At 39.2% G+C, this 20447-nt stretch overlaps 1 non-coding gene across 1 annotated transcript; it reads right to left on the reverse strand.

Moving 5' to 3' along the window:
* Positions 1-18062: 18062 nt before the first annotated feature.
* LOC112731423 (small nucleolar RNA R71) lies at positions 18063-18166 on the reverse strand. The gene has a single exon (XR_003167201.1). It is a non-coding gene; the product is annotated as a small nucleolar RNA R71 (small nucleolar RNA).
* Positions 18167-20447: the final 2281 nt, after the last annotated feature.

A 20447-nucleotide genomic window follows, 5' to 3' on the forward strand; every position in this document is an offset into this window, starting at 1 on the left:
ATGTTTTCAGAGTGGGTTCAGTTAGACATCTTCTATTATGGGCTTGCAGAAGGAGCTCAGACGTCTCTTGATTACTCAGCTGGTGGATCTATCCATATGAGAAAGACAATTGAAGAGGCTCAAGAGCTCATTGATACAGTTGCCAGGAATCAGCATCTGTACCTAAGCAGCAACCCTTCCATGAATGAAGAGGTTAAAATAGTAACTGCTGAACTCAGTCCTGTGAAACAAGCTGCTGAATTCAATCAGCAATTGGACTTTCTGACAAAGCAGCTAGCCGAATTTAAAGAAAGGTTACAAGAGACCAGGATGGCTAATATACATATGGATGAACAGTTTAAGCAAACAAAGCAGCAGCTGTCAAAGCAAATAGCAGAGGAATGCCAAGCAGTTCAACTAAGAAGTGGGAAAACATTAAATACCCCACTTCAAGGTAGCAAAAAGCTAAGAAATGAGCAAACCACCCAAAATTCACCTGAGGACAGTAAGAGCCCAGGGAAAAATAATTCTGGCACTAAAACGCCAGAAAATTGGTGGAAGGCTGCCGCTGAACGCCCAGACCATGGCCAAAACTGGCGTTCAATGCCAGAAATACAGCAGGACTGGCGTTCAATGCCAGAAATGGGCAAGGATCTGGCGTTGAACGCCCAAAATAGGCAGGATCTGGCGCTGAACGCCTAAAAAGGGCACAGTTCTGGCGTTTAGACGCCAGGAGCAGACAAGGAGCTGGCGTCCAGTTTCACCCCAGCTTCTAACTCTGGCACTCAAGTGCCAGTGAGGGATCAGACACACACAAATGCTGATAACAACCCCTCTAAAAAGGCTTCTTCAACCACTTCTGTAGGCAATAAACCTGCAGCAACTAAGGTTGAAGAATATAAAGCCAAGATACCTTATCCTCAAAAACTCCGGAAAGAGGAGCAGGATAAGCAATTTACTCGCTTTGCAGATTACCTCAGGACTCTTGAAATAAAGATTCCATTTGCAGAAGCACTTGAGCAAATACCTTCATATGCCAAGTTCATGAAAGAGATCTTGAGTCATAAAAAGGATTGGAGAGAAACAGAAAGAGTTCTCCTCACTGAAGAATGCAGTGCAGTCATTCTGAAGAGCTTTCCTGAAAAGCTTAAAGACCCTGGGAGTTTTCTGATACCATGCATACTAGAAGGTAATTGCACCAAGACAGCTTTATGCGATCTTGGGGCAAGCATCAACCTAATACCTGCATCCACTATCAGGAAGCTTGGCTTAACTGAAGAAGTTAAACTAACCCGGATATGTCTCCAACTTGCTGATGGTTCCACTAAATACCCATCAGGCGTGATTGAAGACATGATTGTCAGAGTTGGGCCATTCGCCTTTCCCACTGACTTTGTTGTGCTGGAAATGGAGGAGCACAAGAGTGCTACCCTCATTCTAGGAAGACCCTTCCTAGCAACTAGACGATCCCTCATTGACGTCCAACAGGGGGAAATAACCCTGAGAGTCAATGATGATGAGTTCAAGCTGAACGCTGTCAAAGCCATGCAGCATCCAGACACATCAACAGACTGCATGAAAGTTGATCTTATTGACTCCTTGGTTGAAGAGATCAACATGGCTGAGAGTCTCGAATCAGAGTTGGAAGACATCTTTAAAGATGCTCAGCCTGATTTGGAGGATTCAGAGGACATGAAAGAGCCTCTGAAATTTCTTCTGAAAGAGGAAAAACCTCCTAAACCCGAGCTCAAGCCATTACCACCATCCTTGAAATATGCATTTCTGGGAGAAGGTGATACTTTTCCAGTGATCATAAGCTCTGCTTTAAATTCACAGGAAGAGGAAGCACTTATTCAAGTGCTAAGGACACACAAGACAGCTCTTGGGTGGTCCATAGGTGACCTTAAGGGCATAAGCCCAGCTAGATGCATGCACAAAATCCTATTGGAGGATAATGCCAAACCAGTGGTTCAACCACAGAGGCGGCTAAATCCAGCCATGAAGGAAGTGGTGCAGAAAGAGGTCACCAAATTACTGGAGGTTGGGATTATTTATCCTATTTCTGATAGCCCCTGGGTGAGCCCTGTTCAAGTCGTCCCAAAAAAGGGAGGCATGACAGTGATTCATAATGAAAAAAATGAACTGGTTCCTACAAGAACAGCTACAGGGTGGCGCATGTGTATTGACTACAGAAGGCTCTATACAGCCACCAGAAAGGATCATTTTCCTTTACCATTCATAGACCAGATGCTAGAAAGACTAGCAGGTCATGATTATTACTGCTTTTTGGATGGCTACTCAGGCTATAACCAGATTGCAGTAGATCCCCAGGATCAAGAGAAAACAACATTCACATGTCCATCCGGAGTGTTTGCTTATAGAAGGATGCCATTTGGGCTATGTAATGCGCCTGCAACCTTCCAGAGATGCATGCTCTCTATTTTCTCTGATATGGTGGAAAAATTTCTGGAAGTCTTCATGGATGACTTCTCAGTATATGGAGACTCATTCAGCTCCTGCCTTGATCACCTGAAACTTGTTATGAAAAGATGCCAAGAGACCAACCTAGTTTTAAACTGGGAAAAGTGTCACTTCATGGTGACTGAAGGAATTATTCTTGGGCATAAAATCTCAAACAAGGGAATAGAGGTGGATCAAGCAAAAATAGAGGTAATTGAAAAATTACCACCACCTGCCAATGTTAAGGCAATCAGAAGCTTTCTGGGGCATGCAGGATTCTATAGGAGGTTTATAAAGGATTTTTCAAAAATCGCAAAACCTCTGAGCAATCTGCTAGCTGCTGACACGCCATTTGTGTTTGACACAAAGTGCTTGCAGGCGTTTGAAACGCTGAAAGCTAAGCTGGTCATAGCACCAGTCATTTCTGCACCAGACTGGACATTACCATTTGAGCTAATGTGTGATGCCAGTGATCATGCCATTGGTGCAGTATTGGGACAGAGGCATGACAAGCTTCTGCATGTCATCTATTATGCCAGTTACGTTCTAAATGATGCCCAGAAAAAGTACACAACCACAGAAAAAGAACTACTTGCAGTGGTTTATGCCATTGACAAGTTCAGATTATACTTAGTAGGATCAAAAGTGATTGGGTATACTGACCATGCTGCTCTTAAATATCTACTCACAAAGCAGGATTCAAAACCCAGGCTCATCAGATGGGTATTGCTTCTGCAAGAGTTTGATATAGAAATAAGAGACAGAAAAGGGACAGAGAACCAAGTGGCTGATCATCTGTCCCGGATAGAGCCAGTGGAAGGGACGTCCCTCCCTTCTCTTCAGATCTCTGAGACGTTTCCTGATGAGCATTTATTCGCCATTCAGGAAGCACCATGGTTTGCCGATATTGCAAACTATAAAGCTGCAAGGTTCATACCCAAGGAGTACAACAGGATACAAAAGAAGAAATTAATTACTGATGCAAAGTACTACTTGTGGGATGAACCTTATCTCTTTAAGAGATGTGCAGACGGAATTATCCGTAGGTGTGTGCCTAGAGAAGAAGCACAGAGGATCCTGTGGCATTGCCACGGATCTCAATATGGAGGCCATTTTGGAGGTGAGCGAACAGCCACCAAGGTCCTCCAATGTGGCTTCTATTGGCCCACACTCTATAAAGATTCCCGAGAGTTTGTACGTAATTGTGACAGTTGCCAAAGAGTTGGTAATCTGCCTCATGGTTACGCCATGCCTCAACAAGGAATCTTGGAAATTGAGTTATTTGACGTATGGGGAATTGACTTCATGGGACCTTTCCCACCATCATACTCAAACACTTATATTCTGGTGGCAGTTGACTATGTATCAAAATGGGTTGAGGCTATTGCCACACCCACCAATGATACTAAAACAGTGCTGAAGTTCCTCCAGAAAAGTATCTTTAGCAGGTTTGGTGTCCCTAGAGTACTAATCAGTGATGGGGGCACTCACTTCTGCAATAAACAGCTTTACTCTGCCATGGTTCGGTATGGAATTCGCCACAAGGTGGCCACTCCATATCATCCACAAACCAATGGGCAAGCTGAAGTCTCTAACAGAGAATTAAAGAGAATCCTGGAACGGACAGTAAGTACCTATAGAAAGGATTGGGCACGGAGCTTGGATGATGCTCTGTGGGCTTACAGGACAGCATTCAAGACCCCTATAGGAACATCTCCATACCAACTCTTGTATGGTAAGGCATGTCACCTGCCCGTGGAACTGGAACATAAGGCCTACTGGGCAACCAGATTCCTAAACTTTGATGCCAAATTAGCAGGAGAAAAACGATTGCTCTAGCTAAACGAGCTAGAGGAATTCAGATCCACAGCTTTCGAAAATGCCAAGCTTTATAAAGAAAAATCAAAAAAATGGCATGACAAAAAGCTGTCATCTAGAATCTTTGAACCAGGACAGAAGGTCCTGTTGTTTAACTCTAGACTCAGGCTATTCCCCAGGAAACTGAAATCCCGGTGGAGGGGACCATACGTGATTACAAATGTGTCACCATATGGTTATGTGGAGCTTCAAGATATTGATTCTGATAAGAAGTTCATTGTCAATGGACAGAGAATCAAGCATTATCTTGAAGGCAACATCGAGCAAGAATGCTCAAGGCTGAAGCTAGATTAAAAGCTCAGCAAGGTCCAGCTAAAGACAATAAAGAAGCGCTTGCTGGGAGGCAACCCAGCCATGGGGCAACAATCCTCTAAGCATTTTGCCCTATTCTCTATTTTTATTTTTATTTGTTTATATAGGGTTCATTGACAACAAGGTAAATAATCATTTACAGAAGACCTCGGCACACAAAACAGAGAAAAAGAGCTCACTGGCAAGAAAACGCCATTAAAAGTATATTTTGGGCGTTCAATGCCCAAAATGGGCATCCACTGGGCGTTGAACGCCAGTAATAGTAGCAATCTGGGCGTTCAACGCCAGAAAGGGGCACCCACTGGGCGTTGAACGCCAGTAATGGCAGCAGCTGGGCGTTGAACGCCCAGGAGAACAGCAATTGGGCGCTGAACGCCCAAAACAGGCAGTGTTTGGGCGTTCAAACCCCAGGACAGCAAGGAGGAGCCAAATCCATTTTTTCACACGTATTTCCATTCTAATTTCCAATTTTATGTTTCAATGCATGATTTTCACATGAACATGTTAAGAACCCTGATTTCTAAAATCCTTAATTTCTAAAAATCCATTTTTTCAAATTCAATCCAACTCTTTTCAAATCTTTTCTGAAAACAAATCTATCTTTTTCACTCTAAAATCTTTTCAAACTAATCCATATCTTTTTCAAATCTTCATATTATCTTTTTCAAAATTCAGATTTATCTTTTTCAAAAATCTATCATATCTTTTCAAAATTAAACTATATCTTTTATCTTATCTTTTTCAACTCAATCTTTTTATCTTATCTTTTCCAATTTTTCGAAAACCCACCCCCCATCCCTTTAAATTTGGGTTCGGCCTCCCTCCTCCTCCATCAACAATTGCACCTACTCTCCTTCTATCCCTCTCCTTTCTTTTCTTTTGCTTGAGGACAAGCAAACCTCTAAGTTTGGTGTGTTTATCCGAGATCACTAAGATCATGGCTCCTAAAGGAAAACAACCCACTCCAAGAGGCAAGAAAGAGAGCGTTCCAAAACCACTTTGGAATCAAGGGAAGTTCTTATCTAAAGAACATTCAGACCATTATCTTAAAGTAATGGGTCTGAGATCAGTGATCCCGGAAGTTAGATTCGACCTGAAAGAAGATGAATATCCGGAGATCCAGGAGCAAATTCGAATCAGGAACTGGGAAGTCCTAGCTAATCCTGAAACGAAAGTGGGAAGGAACATGGTCCAGGAGTTCTATGCTAATATGTGGCAAACTGACAAGCAAAAACTATCTGGAACTGCATTCTATGAATTTCGGACAATGGTCAGAGGAAAGATTGTTCATACCACCCCTGACAAGATCAGGGAGATCTTAAAGCTACCTCAGCTAAAGGATGATCCGGACTCCTTCAATAGGAGGATGATGAGAGCAGACATTGACCTGGATAAGATTCTAGAAGACATATGTATCCCTGGAGCCAGGTGGACCACCAACACAAAGGGTGTCCCAAATCAACTCAAGAGAGAGGATCTCAAACCAGTCGCCAGAGGATGGCTGGACTTCATTGGGCGTTCTCTGTTGCCCACTAGCAACCGTTCTGAAGTCACAGTTAAAAGAGCAGTGATGATCCATTGCATCATCATGGGGAAGGAAGTGGAGGTTCATCAGCTGATTTCAACTAAAATCTACAAAATTGCTAACAAAAATTCTAAAGAGGCCAGGTTGGCTTATCCAAGCGTGATTTCTCTGCTCTGCAAGGATGCTGGAGTAAGGATGGGAATAACTAAGTATATCCTAATTGAAAAGCCAATCACCAAAGCATCAATGGAAAAACAACAAGCACAGGAGGACCCCATCAAGAAGAGAGCACAGGAATTCCTCCCAGAGATCCCTCAATCTGAATACTGGGAGTATCTTGAGACGTCCGTTACCAAAATACGGGAAGCTATGGAGCAAATAATAAAGGAACAGAAGGAACACAGTCAAATGCTGACCTATATGTTTAAAGAACAAGAGGAGCAGGGGCGTGACTTAAGGGAACTGAAGCGCCAAAAGTCTTCTCTTGTAGGACCAAGCACCCCAAGGATCAGAGGAACCCCCGTTCCCCAAGAATAAAGGTTGTTAATTTCCAATTTCTGCCTTAACTCTGTGACAGTGTCCTTATAGAAGTTTACCTTAGGAGTCATATAGTAGTAATTAGTATCTATTTTGATTTTATCTCCAATTAAGCTATAGTTTATTTTTCTCATCATCAGCAAACATGAATAAAGTAGTAGATCTTTTGAATAAGAGGCAATAAAATTTCGAATTTTAATAAGAGAAATTCTAATTAGTTAAATGTGGTGGCAATGCTTTCTGTCTCCTGAATGAATGCTTGAACAGTGCATATGTCTTTTGAATTTGTTGTTTAAGACTGTTAAATATGTTGGTTCTTGAAAGAATGATGAACATGAGACATGTTATTGATAATCTGAAAAATCATAAAAATGATTCTTGAAGCAAGAAAAAGCAGCAAAGAACAAAGCTTGAAGAAAAAAAAAGACAAAAAAAAAAGAGAGAAAAAGCAAGCAGAAAAAGCCAATAACCCTTAAAACCAAAAGGCAAGGGCAAATGAAAACGATCCCAAGGCTTTGAGCATCAGTGGATAGGAGGGCCTAAAGGGCTAAAATCCTGGTCTAAGCGGCTAAACCAAGCTGTCCCTAACCATGTGCTTGTGGCGTGAAGGTGTCAAGTGAAAACTTGAGACTGAGCGGTTAAAGTCAAGGTCCAAAGCAAAAAGAAGAGTGTGCTTAAGAACTCTGGACACCTCTAATTGGGGACTTTAGCAAAGCTGAGTCACAATCTGAAAAGGTTCACCCAGTTATGTGTCTGTGGCATTTATGTATCCGGTGGTAATACTGGAAAACAAAGTGCTTAGGGCCACGGCCAAGACTCATAAGGAAGCTGTGTTCAAGAATCATCACACTGAACTAAGAGAGTCAATAACACTATCTGAATTTTGAGTTCCTATAGATGCCAATCACTCTGAGCTTCAATGGATAAAGTGAGATGCCAAAACTGTTCAGAAGCAAAAAGCTACTAGCCCCGCTCATCTAATTAGAATCTGAGCTTCAATCAAAAACTCTGAGATATTATTACTTCTCAACATATTAGTCTTCTATTTTATTTGTCTAGTTGCTTGAGGACAAGCAACAGTTTAAGTTTGGTGTTGTGATGAGCGGATATTTTATACGCTTTTTGGGGTTAATTTCATATAGTTTTGAGTATGTTCTAGTTAGTTTTTAGTCTATTTTCATTAGTTTTTAGGAAAAATTCATATTTCTGGACTTTACTATGAGTTGTGTGTTTTTCTGTAATTTCAGGTATTTTTCTGGCTGAAATTGAAGGAGCTGAGCAAAAATCTGATTCAGGCTGAAAAAGGACTGCTGATGCTGTTGGATTCTGACCTTCCTGCACTCAAAGTGAATTTTCTGGAGCTACAGAAGTCGAAATGGCATGCTTTTAATTGCGTTGGAAAGTAGACATCCAGGGCTTTCCAGCAATATATAATAGTCCATACTTTGCACAAGGATAGACGACGTAAACTGGCGTTCAACGCCAGTTCTCTGCCCAATTCTGGCGTCCAGCGCCAGAAAAGGATCAAAAGCTGGAGTTGAACGCCCAAACTGGCATAAAAACTGGCGTTCAACTCCACAAATGGCCTCTGCACGTGAACTGCTTAAGTCTCAGCCCAGCACACACCAAGTGGGCCCTAGAAGTGGATCTCTGCATCATCCATCATAGTTTACTCCTATTTTGTAAACCTAGGCTACTAGTTTAGTATAAAAACAACTTTTAGAGACTTATTTTGTATCTCATGACATTTTAGATCTAAACTTTGTATTCTCTGATGGCATGAGTCTCTAAACCCCATTGTTGGGGGTGAGGAGCTCTGCTGTGTCTCGATGAATTAATGCAAGTATTTCTGTTTTCCATTCAAACACGCTTGTTCCTATCTAAGATGTTCATTCGCGCTTGACTGTGATGGAGGTGATGATCTGTGACACTCATCACCTTCCTCAAATCATGAACGTGTGCCTGACAACCACCTCCGTTCTATATACGATTGAATGAGTATCTCTTAGATTCCTTAATCAGAATCTCCGTGGTATAAGCTAGAACTGATGGCGGCATTCATGAGAATCCGGAAAGTCTAAACCTTGTCTGTGGTATTCCGAGTAGGATTCAAGGATTGAATGACTGTGACGAGCTTCAAACTCCTGAAGGCTGGGCGTTAGTGACAGACGCAAAAGGATAGTAAATCCTATTCCAACCGGATCGAGAACCAACCGGTGATTAGCCGTGCTGTGACAGAGCGCGTGAGCGTAGTTTTCACTGGAAGGATGGAAGGTAGCCATTGACAACGGTGATCCACTAACATACAGCTTGCCATAGGAGGACGTGCGTGCGTGAACAAGAAGACAGAGGAAAGCAGAGATTCAGAAGACAAAGCATCTCCAAAACTCCAACATATTCTCCATTACTGCATAACAAGTAACCCTTAATCCATGCTCTATTATTTATTTGCAATTCAACTGATAAACATAATTGACTTCCTGACTAAGATTTACAAGATAACCATAGATTGCTTCAAACCAACAATCTCCGTGGGATTCGACCCTTACTCACGTAAGGTATTACTTGGACGACCCAGTGCACTTGCTGGTTAGTGGTACGAGTTGAGAAAAGCGTGATTTATAATTCGTGCACCAAGAGGTCATAGCAGTATGTTACTTGAAGCTTGAAGGAGACTTTCTAGGCTTAAGAGTCAATAAGAGGTGAGTGTTTACATATCCACATAAAACCCCATGAACTACCAATAACACTCTACTGGCATGAGCATCCTCTTCCATTTCATTCTTTCTTCTCAATAAATTATTTCTTGCTTGGGGACAAGCAAGCTTTAAGTTTGGTGTTGTGATGACAAGTCATCTTAGCCTAGTTTCACTAGCCTTTTTCTTTTGTTTTCAATTGAATTATGCACTTTCTTGAGCCATAAGCAAGCCAATTGGGTAGATTTTCATGCTTCCTTTGATTTAATCAACCATGTATGAATTCATGCTATTTCATGAGGTTTGATGCTATAATTGTCACATATTATGAAAGAATGAATATCTCATGATTTTTAGCATAGCTTTGATGTGTTTGGTTAATTAATGATAGGTGAAGAAAGCTTGGAGAAAGGTTGAAGCAAGAAGGAATGGTTAGGAGGAAGAGAGGACAAAAAGTTTGAGCAAAAGTTTGCCTCAAACTTTAGCTCAAACTTTTGGAATAAGTGGAAATGAACCAAGGAGCAAAAAGCTGGACCAAAAGTTTGCCTCAAACTTTTGGGCAAACTTTTGGGCGAAAAGCTGGAGCAAAAGTTAGCCTCAAACTTTTTGGCAAACTTTTGGCATCACAAATCAACACCCTGGAGAGCAAAAGTTTGCGCCAACATTTGCCTCTAACTTTTTGGCAAACGTTGGCGCCATGAGTGTGCAAGGGGAGGCCAACGTTGGAGCAAAAGTTTGACCCCAAACTTTTGCCCCAACGTTGATATCAGCAAAAGAGGGTGGCTGATGTGAAAATTTTGAGTAAAAGTTTGCCTCAAACTTTTACTCAAACTTTTACTCAAGCTTTCATGATTCCAAACCCGGTTCAATTCGGTTCTTTTCCAAACTCCAAGAGCAATCAACCAAGGCCTCTATCAACCCAATTCCATCAAGAGCAAAGGCCCAATTGAAGGCTTGAAGACCATTTGAAGAAAGTGTATAAATAGCATAGGATTTAAGTTTTTAAGAGAGCTTTCCCTTTTAGTTTTCATAAAGAGTTTTCGGAGAGCTTTTGGTGTTGAGTGAATTTTAATTTCTAAGTCTCGGGGAAGGAGAATTGAATTCCCTTCCTCTTAGTTTTCTTGCTTTCAATTTCAATTACACTTATCTTGGATCTTGGGTTGGAGAATTGAAGGAATTCTGTTTCATTCTTACCTTGGGATCTTGTTTAATTCTCTGCTTAATTGAATTTCAGTTTCGGTTAATTGCTTCTTCATCTACTTTCTTTGCAATTTACATTTCCTTTGCAATTGTTCTTGTTGGATCTAGGAAGGCATTGAGATCTAGACTTGGTTATCTAGTCTCTTGGGTCCTGTGATCTGAATTCCAATTTTACATCCTCTGTTTAATGCTTTTTCAATCTCATTTACATTTCTGTTTTTAGATCCGATTCAATCCAAGTTATCTTCTATTTCTCTGCTTGTTGAATTTTACTTTCCCTTGTTTAATTTCTGCAAATCCAATTTCCAATTCCCTTTACAATTCAAGCCATTTACATTTCTTGCAATTTAAGATTTTGCAATTTACATTTCTTGCGTTCTAAGTTTCTGCCATTTAATTTCTTGTTCTTTAAGAATCAACACTTTAAATTTCAGCTCTCTTTACTTTCATGCAATTTACCCACTCCCTTTACTTTCTCTGCAATTTAAATTCTGCAAATCACAAATCTCTCAACCAAATCTTGATTCGCTTGACTAAATTAACCACTAAGCTAAAATTGCTCAATCCTTCAATCCCTGTGGGATCGACCTCACTCCCGTGAGTTATTATTACTTGATGCGACCCGGTGCACTTGCCGCTTAGTTTTGGGTGTTTTGGAGAAATTCGTTTTTCCACAAAAATAACCCATCAAAATCCAACTCATTTCTAAGGCTATTTCATGCAGAATTGAAGATTGGACAAAGGGAGAGTAATTAGATTAGCTTAGTATCATGTTGTAGGTAGTTTTCTAGAGAGAGAAGCTCCCTCTTCTCTCTAGAATTAGGTTAATTTCTCTTAGATCTAGGTTTAATTTCTTGTTTCCATCTTGTTTTCTTTACAATTTTTTGTTCTATTGTCTTGATTTTCCTATTTCTTCTTGTTAATTTCTCATTTTGGTCACTTTTATGTTTATGCACTCTTGTTGGATTTGGATTTTCCTTTAATACAATTTATGTTTTATGTTTTTTTATTGTTTAATTGAGTTGTTATTATTGTTTCATTGCAATTGGTGGTTGTATATTTATTATTCTTGCAATTTTACCATGCTTTTATTTTACGCCTTCCAAGTGTTTGACAAAATGCTTGGTTGGATGTTAGAGTAGTTTTTGAGCATTCTTGGCTTGAAAAGAGAAATTGGGTAATCTTGAGTCATCAATACCCAATTTAGATTGGTGATCTAGAGTTGTTAGCTAATATTGTTTCCATTGACTCTAATCTTTTGCTAATTCAATTAGTAAGTTGATTAGGACTTTTGGATTAAGATTAACTAGTCTTATTTGACTTTCTCTCAAGTGAAGATAACATTACACCTTCTTCCTATGCTGGAGAGGACTAAATAGGATTAGCTCTTGTTATTTATTGTTTCATAATTGATGACTAGGATAGAAAGCCTATATTCTCAATCCTTGCAATGAATGTCTCTCTCTTTATTACTTGCTCTCTTTAATTGTTTGCTTTACTTTCTTGTCATTTAATTTCTTGTCCTTTTATTTGCAAACCACCCCTTGGATACCATTACCAATAATGTGCGCACCTCACTGCAATTCCTTTGAGAGACGACCCGAGACCTAATACTCTTGGTATTTTTATTGGTTTGCGCTCGTGACAAACAAATTAAACTTTGATTGAGCATTACTTGTCAGTTTGGAACTATACTTGCAACGAGGTTATTTCTCTTTTACCGAGAAAAAATTCTTAACCGACGGTTTTGCTCTTTTAAGTTTTTGAATAGTGGTGAGTATTCCCGCCTGTCACGCGGGTGACCTAGTTTTGATCCCCGGTGATGAGCGGATATTTTATACGCTTTTTGGCATCATTTTCATATAGTTTTTAGTAGTTTTTGTTTAGTTTTTATTAAGCTTTTATAGGTTTTAGTGCTAAATTTACATTTTTGGATTCTACTATGATTTTATGTGCTTTTATGAAATTTCAGGTATTTTCTGGCTGAAATTGAGGAGCTGGAGCAAAAGTCTGATTTAGAGACAGAGAAAGCACTGCAGATGCTGTCCGGATCTGACCTCCTTGCATTTAGAAGAGCTTTTCTAGAGGTGAAAAAGTCCAAATCGGGCGCTCTTGACGACTATAGAAAGCTGACTTGTAGAGCTTTCCAGCAATATATAATAGTCCATACTTTTCTTCGGATTATAAGGCCCAAAACTGGCGTCCAACGCCAGCTACCTGCCCCCTTCCAGGCGTCCAGCGCCCAAAAGAGCAGAGACCAATGTACAAACGCCCAAAGAGGACCCCCTAGCTGGCGTTCCACACCCAGAGACCTCATAGCACGTGGATCTCATCAAAGCTAAACCCAAACACTCACCAAGTGGACCCCAGAAGTGGATTTTAGCACTAAAAAGACTGTTTTACCCTTACTAGTCATTTATTTAGTATTTAAGGGATTAGATTCATGTTATTCGTACACTTATACTATCATTCATCATTATTTTCTTTTTACAATGTGTTTTTACATCAGTATGAGTTTCTAAATCTCCTAGGTTGAGGGGAGGAGCCCTGCTGAGTCTTATGAATTAATAAAAGTATTACTGTTTCTTCTTCGATCCGTGTTTGATTTATCTCTAAGATGTATATCCGATCTTCATTGTGGTGAATAGGATGATCTGACAAATTAGCTCTGTTCATCACATTAAGACAAACGTGCCTGACAAACACCCGCGTCTACTTGGGTTCGTGTGAATACATGGCCGGAAAGCATGGACCAACAGCTATGTTTATACATCTCTCAAATGGTTAATCCACGACTTCGTTGGGGACTTCGCGAGACACCAGTTTAGCCGATTTCTGGGGAGATTAGGGTCTTCATGGTATAGGCTAGAATCCAAAGAAATAGCATTCTCTAATCCGGAAGATTCAACCTTGTCTGTGGCATTTTGGGTAGGATCACCAAGAGAATGAACTGCTAGAGCTTCATCCTCCGTCAGATTGAATGACCACGGGTAATGGCGTTTGATCTAGAGCAGAGGAGATCAATGACCACAGGCAATGGCTTTGATCACATACAGCCTGCCATAGGACAAGATCATTCACAAGCAAAGAAGACAGTAGTATCGAAGTTAATTCAGAAAGACAAAGCAACTCCAATCCTTAACCCTATTCCTATCAGTATTTTCTACCTCTTTTTTCTTTATTCCTCTTATAAATAGTTTTTCTTTATGAATGAAAACATATAAAACTTCTGATCTACGTGACTAAGACCTACAAGATAACCATAGCTTGCTTCAAGCCAACAATCTTCGTGGGATCGACCTGGACTCGCTCAAGTATTACTTGGACGACCCAGTGGACTTGCTGGTACTGCTATACAAAATTGTGGGGATCATACGCACCAAGTTTTTGGCGCCGTTGCCGGGAATTGTTCGAGTTTGGACAAACTGACGGATTGTCTTGTTCCCTAGATCAGGTAATTTATTTTATTTTATTTTATTTTATTCTTTTAATTTTATTTTCTTCTTCTTCAATTTTCGAAAAATTAAAAACTTTTTTTTAAAAAAATATTTTTCTTTTCTTTGTTTAGTCTTTGATTTTGTTTGAGTTTTTTAATTTTAGTTTTCTTCTTTCTTATTTTTTTTTCGAAAATTTTAAAACCTTTTCAAAAATATTTTTTATTTTCTTTGTTTAATTTTTGTTCTTGGTATTAAGTCTTGCATGTTCTTGTTTTTCAATTAGCTATGGAAAGCTAACATCCAGGGCTTTCCAGAAATATATAATAGTTTATACTTTGCTTTGGAAATGAAGGTTTGATGAGCGGATAATTTATACGCTTTTTGGCATTGTTTTTAGTATGTTTTAGTATATTTTAGTTAATTTTTATTATGTTTTTATTAGTTTTTATTCAAAAATCACATTTCTGGAATTTACTATGAGTTTGTGTATTTTTCTGTTATTTCAGGTATTTTTTGGCTGAAATTGAGGGACCTGAGCAAAAATCTGATTCAGAGGCTGAAAAAGGACTACAGATGCTATTGGATTCTGACCTCCCTGCACTCGAAGTGAAATTTCTGGAGCTACAGAAGCCCAATTGGTGCGCTCTTAATTGCGTGAAAAGTAGACATCCTGGGCTTTCCAGCAATATATAATAGTTCATACTTTGCTTGAGATTTGATGGCCCAAACTGGCGTTCTAAGTCAGCATAGAAATTCTGGCGTCAAAACACCAGAACTGGCATAAAAGCTGGAATTAAACGCCCAAACTGGCACAAAAGCTGGCGTTTAACTCAAAAAAAAGTCTCTACATGTGAAAGCTGGCACAATGCTCAGCCCAAGCATACACCAAGTGGGCTCGGAAGAAGATTTCTGCATTAATTACTTATTTCTGTAAACCCTAGGCTACTAGTTCTCTATAAATAGGACCTTTTGCTATTATATTTTCAATCTTTGATTAGTCTTATGCTATCTTAGACCTTTATGGGGGCTGTCCATTCGGCCATGCCTAGACCTTCATTACTTTTGTATTTTCAACGATGGAGTTTCTACACACCATAGATTAAGGTGTGGAGCTCTACTATTCCTCAGGAATTAATGCAAAGTACTATTGTTATTCTATTCAACTCAAGCCTATTTCTTCTCTAAGATATACACTCGTTCTTCAACCTGATGAATGTGATGATCCGTGACACTCATCATCATTCTCACCTATGAACGCGTGCCTGACAACCACTTCCGTTCTACTTGCAATAGCTTGAGTGCGTATCTCTTAGCCTCCTAATTCATGACGCATGGTTGCCTCGCCTGACTACCGAGCCTTCCATTCCATGAGATCAGAGTCTTTGTGGTATAGGCTAGAATCAATTGGCAGCATTCTTGAGATCCGGAAAGTCTAAACCTTGTCTATGGTATTCCGAGTAGGATCTGGGAAGGGATGACTGTGACGAGCTTCAAACTCGCGTAGTGACAGACACAAAAGGATCAATGGATCCTATTCCAACATGATCGAGAACCAACAACTGATTAGCCGTGCAGTGATAGCGCATTTAGACCATTTTTACTGAGAGGACGGGAGGTAACCATTGACAACGGTGAAACCCAACATAAGCTTGCCATGGAATGGAGTATGAATGATTGGAAGAAGGCAATAGGAAAGCAGAGATTCAGAAGGAACAAAGCATCTTCATACGTTTATCTGAAATTCTCACCAATGAATTACATAAGTATCTCTATCCTATTTTATGTTTTATTCATCTTTTAATTATCAATTCTCCATAACCATTTGAATCTGCCTGACTGAGATTTACAAGATGACCATAGCTTGCTTCAAGCCGACAATCTGCTCGGTTCATCTTGTTGCTTAGATTAGGTAATTTTATTTTATGTTTAAGCTTTTTGTTTCTTATTTTCGAAAAAATCTCAAAAAAAATATATTTATTCTATGTTCTTCAGAATTTTTAAGAATAAATTCTAGAGTTTCATGATGATCTGTTGAAGTCTGGCTGGCTGTGAAGCAATGTCTAATCTTTTGGACCGAGGTTTCAACCTATCACCACAAGAGCTTGTTGATTTCTATCAATCTTGCTGTTGAATGTAATGATCTGCTAAAGCTTGGCTGGCCATTGGCCATGTCTAGTGTTTTGGACTGAAGTTTTCAATGAAAGCTTGGCTGGCTAGTAAGCCATGTCTAATTCCTGGACCGGAGTTTTAGACTAACATTGCATGATTCTTGGAATTCTCATTAAAAATTTTGAATACCTTATTTTCTCTTTTTCCAATTAATTTTCGAAAAATTACAAAAAAGAATTTTAAAATCACAAAAACAAAAAATAATTTGTGTTTCTTGTTTGAGTCTAGTGTCAATTTTTAAGTTTGGTGTCAATTGCATGTCTTTATTCTTCTTGCATTTTTCAAATATATGAATTTTATTCTTCATTAATCTTCAAGTTGTTCTTAATGGTTTCCTTGCTCTAATCTTTAAATTCTCTTGTTTTATGTATTTTGTTGTTTTTCATATGCATTCTCAATTTGTTAGTGTTTTTAATATGAAAATTTCTAGGTTTGGTGTATTGCATGCATTATTTGTTTAATCTTAGTTTTCCATGATTAGTTGAATTTTGATTGTTTCTCATAAAAAAAATTCAAAAAATTTTCAAAATTATGTCTTTTCAAGTCAATAATACAGAGAATTGAAGATTCAGAACAGACAGCAGAGGAATTACACAGAAAAAGCTGGGTGTTCAAAACGCCCAGTGAAAAAGGAAAACTGGTGTTTAAACGCCAGCCAGGGTACCTGGCTGGGCATTAAACGCCCAAAAAGGTAGTATTTTGGGCGATAAATGCCAGAATGGATACCATTCTTGGCGTTTAACGCTAGGATGGCACAAGAGGGAAGATTTTGTTTTTAAATCAAATCTTTTTCAAATTTTCATAATTTTTCAAAATCAAATTTTTTTCAAATAATATCTTTTCAATAATATCTTTTCAAAATTAATTTCTTTCCATTTTTTTTCGAAAATCCTTGCTACAATTAATGATTTAATTCAAAATTTTCAAGTTGTTACTTGCCTATTAAGAAAGGATCAAATTTTAAATTCTAGAATCATATCTTCTAATTTCTTGTTAGTTAAGTAATCAACTTTAATTTTAAAACTTTCTTTTTTAATTTGATTTTCAATCATATCTTCTCAATCACATCTTTTTCAAAATAATTTTCAATCATATCTTTTTTATTTCTAATTTCAAAATCATTTTCAAAATCAATTAACTATTACCTCAATTTCAATTTTCAAAAATCATCAACCATTTTTTTTAATTATTTCAAAATCTTTTTAATTTGTTTTTGAAAATTCTTTCTCTCTACCTCCTCTTTCTATTCTTCTTTTCCTCTAACACCTCAAGGAATCTCTATACTGTGACATAGATGATTCCATACTTTCTTCTCCTCTCTTTCATATGAGCAGGAGCAAGGACAAAGGCATTGTTGTTGAAGCTAATCCTGAACCTGAAAGGACCTTGAAGACAAATCTAAGAGAAGATAAAGTACAACTCTCTGTAGAGGACCTAACAGAAATTTTCAAATAAGAAGAAGCTATGGTAGCCGAAAACAACAACAATGCCAACAATGCAAGGAAGGTGATTGGTGACTTTACAGCACCTACTCCCGACTTCTATGGGAGAAGCATCTCTATCCCTGCCATTGGAGCAAACAACTTTGAGCGTAAGCCTCAATTAGTTTCTCTAATGCAACAGAATTGCAAGTTTCATGGACTTCCATTAGAAGATCCTCATTAGTTCTTAGCTGAATTCTTACAAATCTGTGATACTGTTAAGACCAATGAGGTTGACCCTGTGGTCTACAGACTTATGCTCTTCCCTTTTGCTGTAAGAGACAGAGCTAGGACATGGTTGGACTCACAACCTAAAGAAAGCCTAAACTCTTGGGAAAAGCTAGTCAATGCCTTCTTGGTAAAGTTTTTTCCACCTCAAAAATTGAGTAAGCTTAGAGTGGAAGTCCAAACCTTCAGACAGAAGGAAGGTGAATCCCTCTATGAAGCTTGGGAAAGATACAAGTAATTGATCAGAAGGTGTCCTTCTGACATACTTTCAGAATGGAGCATCATAGGTATCTTCTATGATGGTCTGTCTGAACTGTCCAAGATGTCATTGAACAGCTCTGCTGGAGGATCTCTTCATCTAAAGAAGATGCCTGCAGAAGCTCAGAAACTCATTGAGATGGTTGCAAATAACCAATTTATGTACACTTCTGAAAGGAACCCTGTGAATAATGGGACAAATCAGAAGAAAGGAGTTCTTGAAATTGATACTCTGAATGCCATATTGGCTCAAAACAAAATATTGACTCAGCAAGTCAATATGATTTCTCAAAGTGTGTCTGGCATGCAAGCAGCAACAGGCAGTACCAAAGAAGCTTCACCCGAAGATGAAGCTTATGATCCTGAGAACCCAGCAATGGAAGAGGTGAATTACATGGGAGAATCCTATGGAAACACCTATAATCCTTCATGGAGAAAACATCCAAATATCTCATGAGTTTGTGTATTTTTTTGTGATTTCAAGTATTTTCTGGCTGAAATTGAGGGACCTGAGCAAAAATCTGATTCAGAGGCTGGAAAAGGACTGCAGATGCTGTTGGATTCTAACCTTCCTGCACTCGAAGTAGAATTTTTGGAGCTACAAAAACCCAATTGGCGCACTCTCAATAGCGTTGGAAAGTAGACATCCTGGGCTTTCCTGCAATATATAATAGTCCATATTTGCCCGAGATTTGATGGTCCAAACCGGTGTTCTAAGTCAGCATAGAAATTCTGGCGTCAAAACACTAGAACTGGCATAAAAGCTGGAGTTAAACGCCCAAACTGGCACAAAAGCTGGCGTTTAACTCCAAGAAAAGTCTCTACATGTGAAAGCTTTAATGCTCAGCCCAAGCACACACCAAGTGGGCCCGGAGGAAGATTTCTGCATTAATTAATTATTTCTGTAAATCCTAGGCTACTAGTTCTCTATAAATAGGAGCTTTTGCTATTGTATTTTCAATCTTTGATTAGTCTTATGCTATCTTAGACCTTTATGGGGGCTGGCCATTCGGCCATGCCTATACCTTCATTACTTTTGTATTTTCAATGGTGGAGTTTCTACACACCATAGATTAAGGTGTGGAGCTCTACGGTTCCTCATGAATTAATGCAAAGTACTATTGTTTTTCTATTCAACTCAAGCCTATTTCTTCTCTAAGATATACACTCGTTCTTCAACCTGACGAATGTGATGATCCGTGACACTCATCATCATTCTTACCTATGAACGCGTGCCTGACAACCACTTCCGTTCTACTTGCAATAACTTGAGTGCGTATCTCTTAGCCTCCTGATTCATGACGCATGGTTGCCTCGCCTGACAACCGATCCTTCCATTCCATGAGATCAGAGTCTTTGTGGTATAGGCTAGAATCAATTGGCAGCATTCTTGAGATTCAGAAAGTCTAAACCTTGTCTGTGGTATTCCGAGTAGGATCTGGGAAGGGATGACTATGATGAGCTTCAAACTCGTGAGTGTTGGGCGTAGTGACAGACGCAAAAGGATCAATGGATCCTACTCCAACATGATCGAGAACCAACAGCTGATTAGCCATGCAGTGACAGCGCATTTGTACCATTTTCACTGAGAGGAAGGGAGGTAACCATTGACAACTGTGAAACCCAATATAAGCTTGCCATGGAAAGGAGTATGAATGATTGGAAGAAGGCAATAGGAAAGCAGAGATTCAGAAGGAACAAAGCATCTTCATACGTCTATATGAAATTCTCACCAATGAATTACATAAGTATCTCTATCCTATTTTTTGTTTTATTCATCTTTTAATTATCGATTCTCCATAACCATTTGAATCTGCCTGACTGAGATTTACAAGATGACCATAGCTTGCTTTAAGCCGACAATCTCCGTGGGATTGACCCTTACTCAGGTAAGGTTTATTACTTGGACGACCCAGTGCACTTGCTGGTTAGTTGTGCAGAGTTGTGACAAAGAGTTGAGATTACAATTGTGCGTACCAAGTTGTTGGCGCCATTGATCATCACAATTTCTTGCACCAAGGTCCAAAACTAGCGTTCAACACCAGCCACCTACCCTATTCCTGGCATTGAATGCCCAAAAGGGAGTAGCTGGCGTCCAATGCCCAAAAGAGAGTCCCTAGCCAGTGTTCAATGCTTCTAAGGAGTCCTAGCTTGTGGAGACACTCAAAGCTCAGCCTAAACACTCACCAAGTGGGCCCCAGAAGTGAATTTTTGCACTACAAGACTAGTTTATCTTATATCTATAATTCTTAACTAGCACATTAGTATATATAGGAGAAGATCACCC

Source organism: Arachis hypogaea, chromosome 12, assembly GCF_003086295.3.
Source record: "Arachis hypogaea cultivar Tifrunner chromosome 12, arahy.Tifrunner.gnm2.J5K5, whole genome shotgun sequence".
In the NCBI taxonomy this organism is placed as follows: domain Eukaryota; kingdom Viridiplantae; phylum Streptophyta; class Magnoliopsida; order Fabales; family Fabaceae; genus Arachis; species Arachis hypogaea.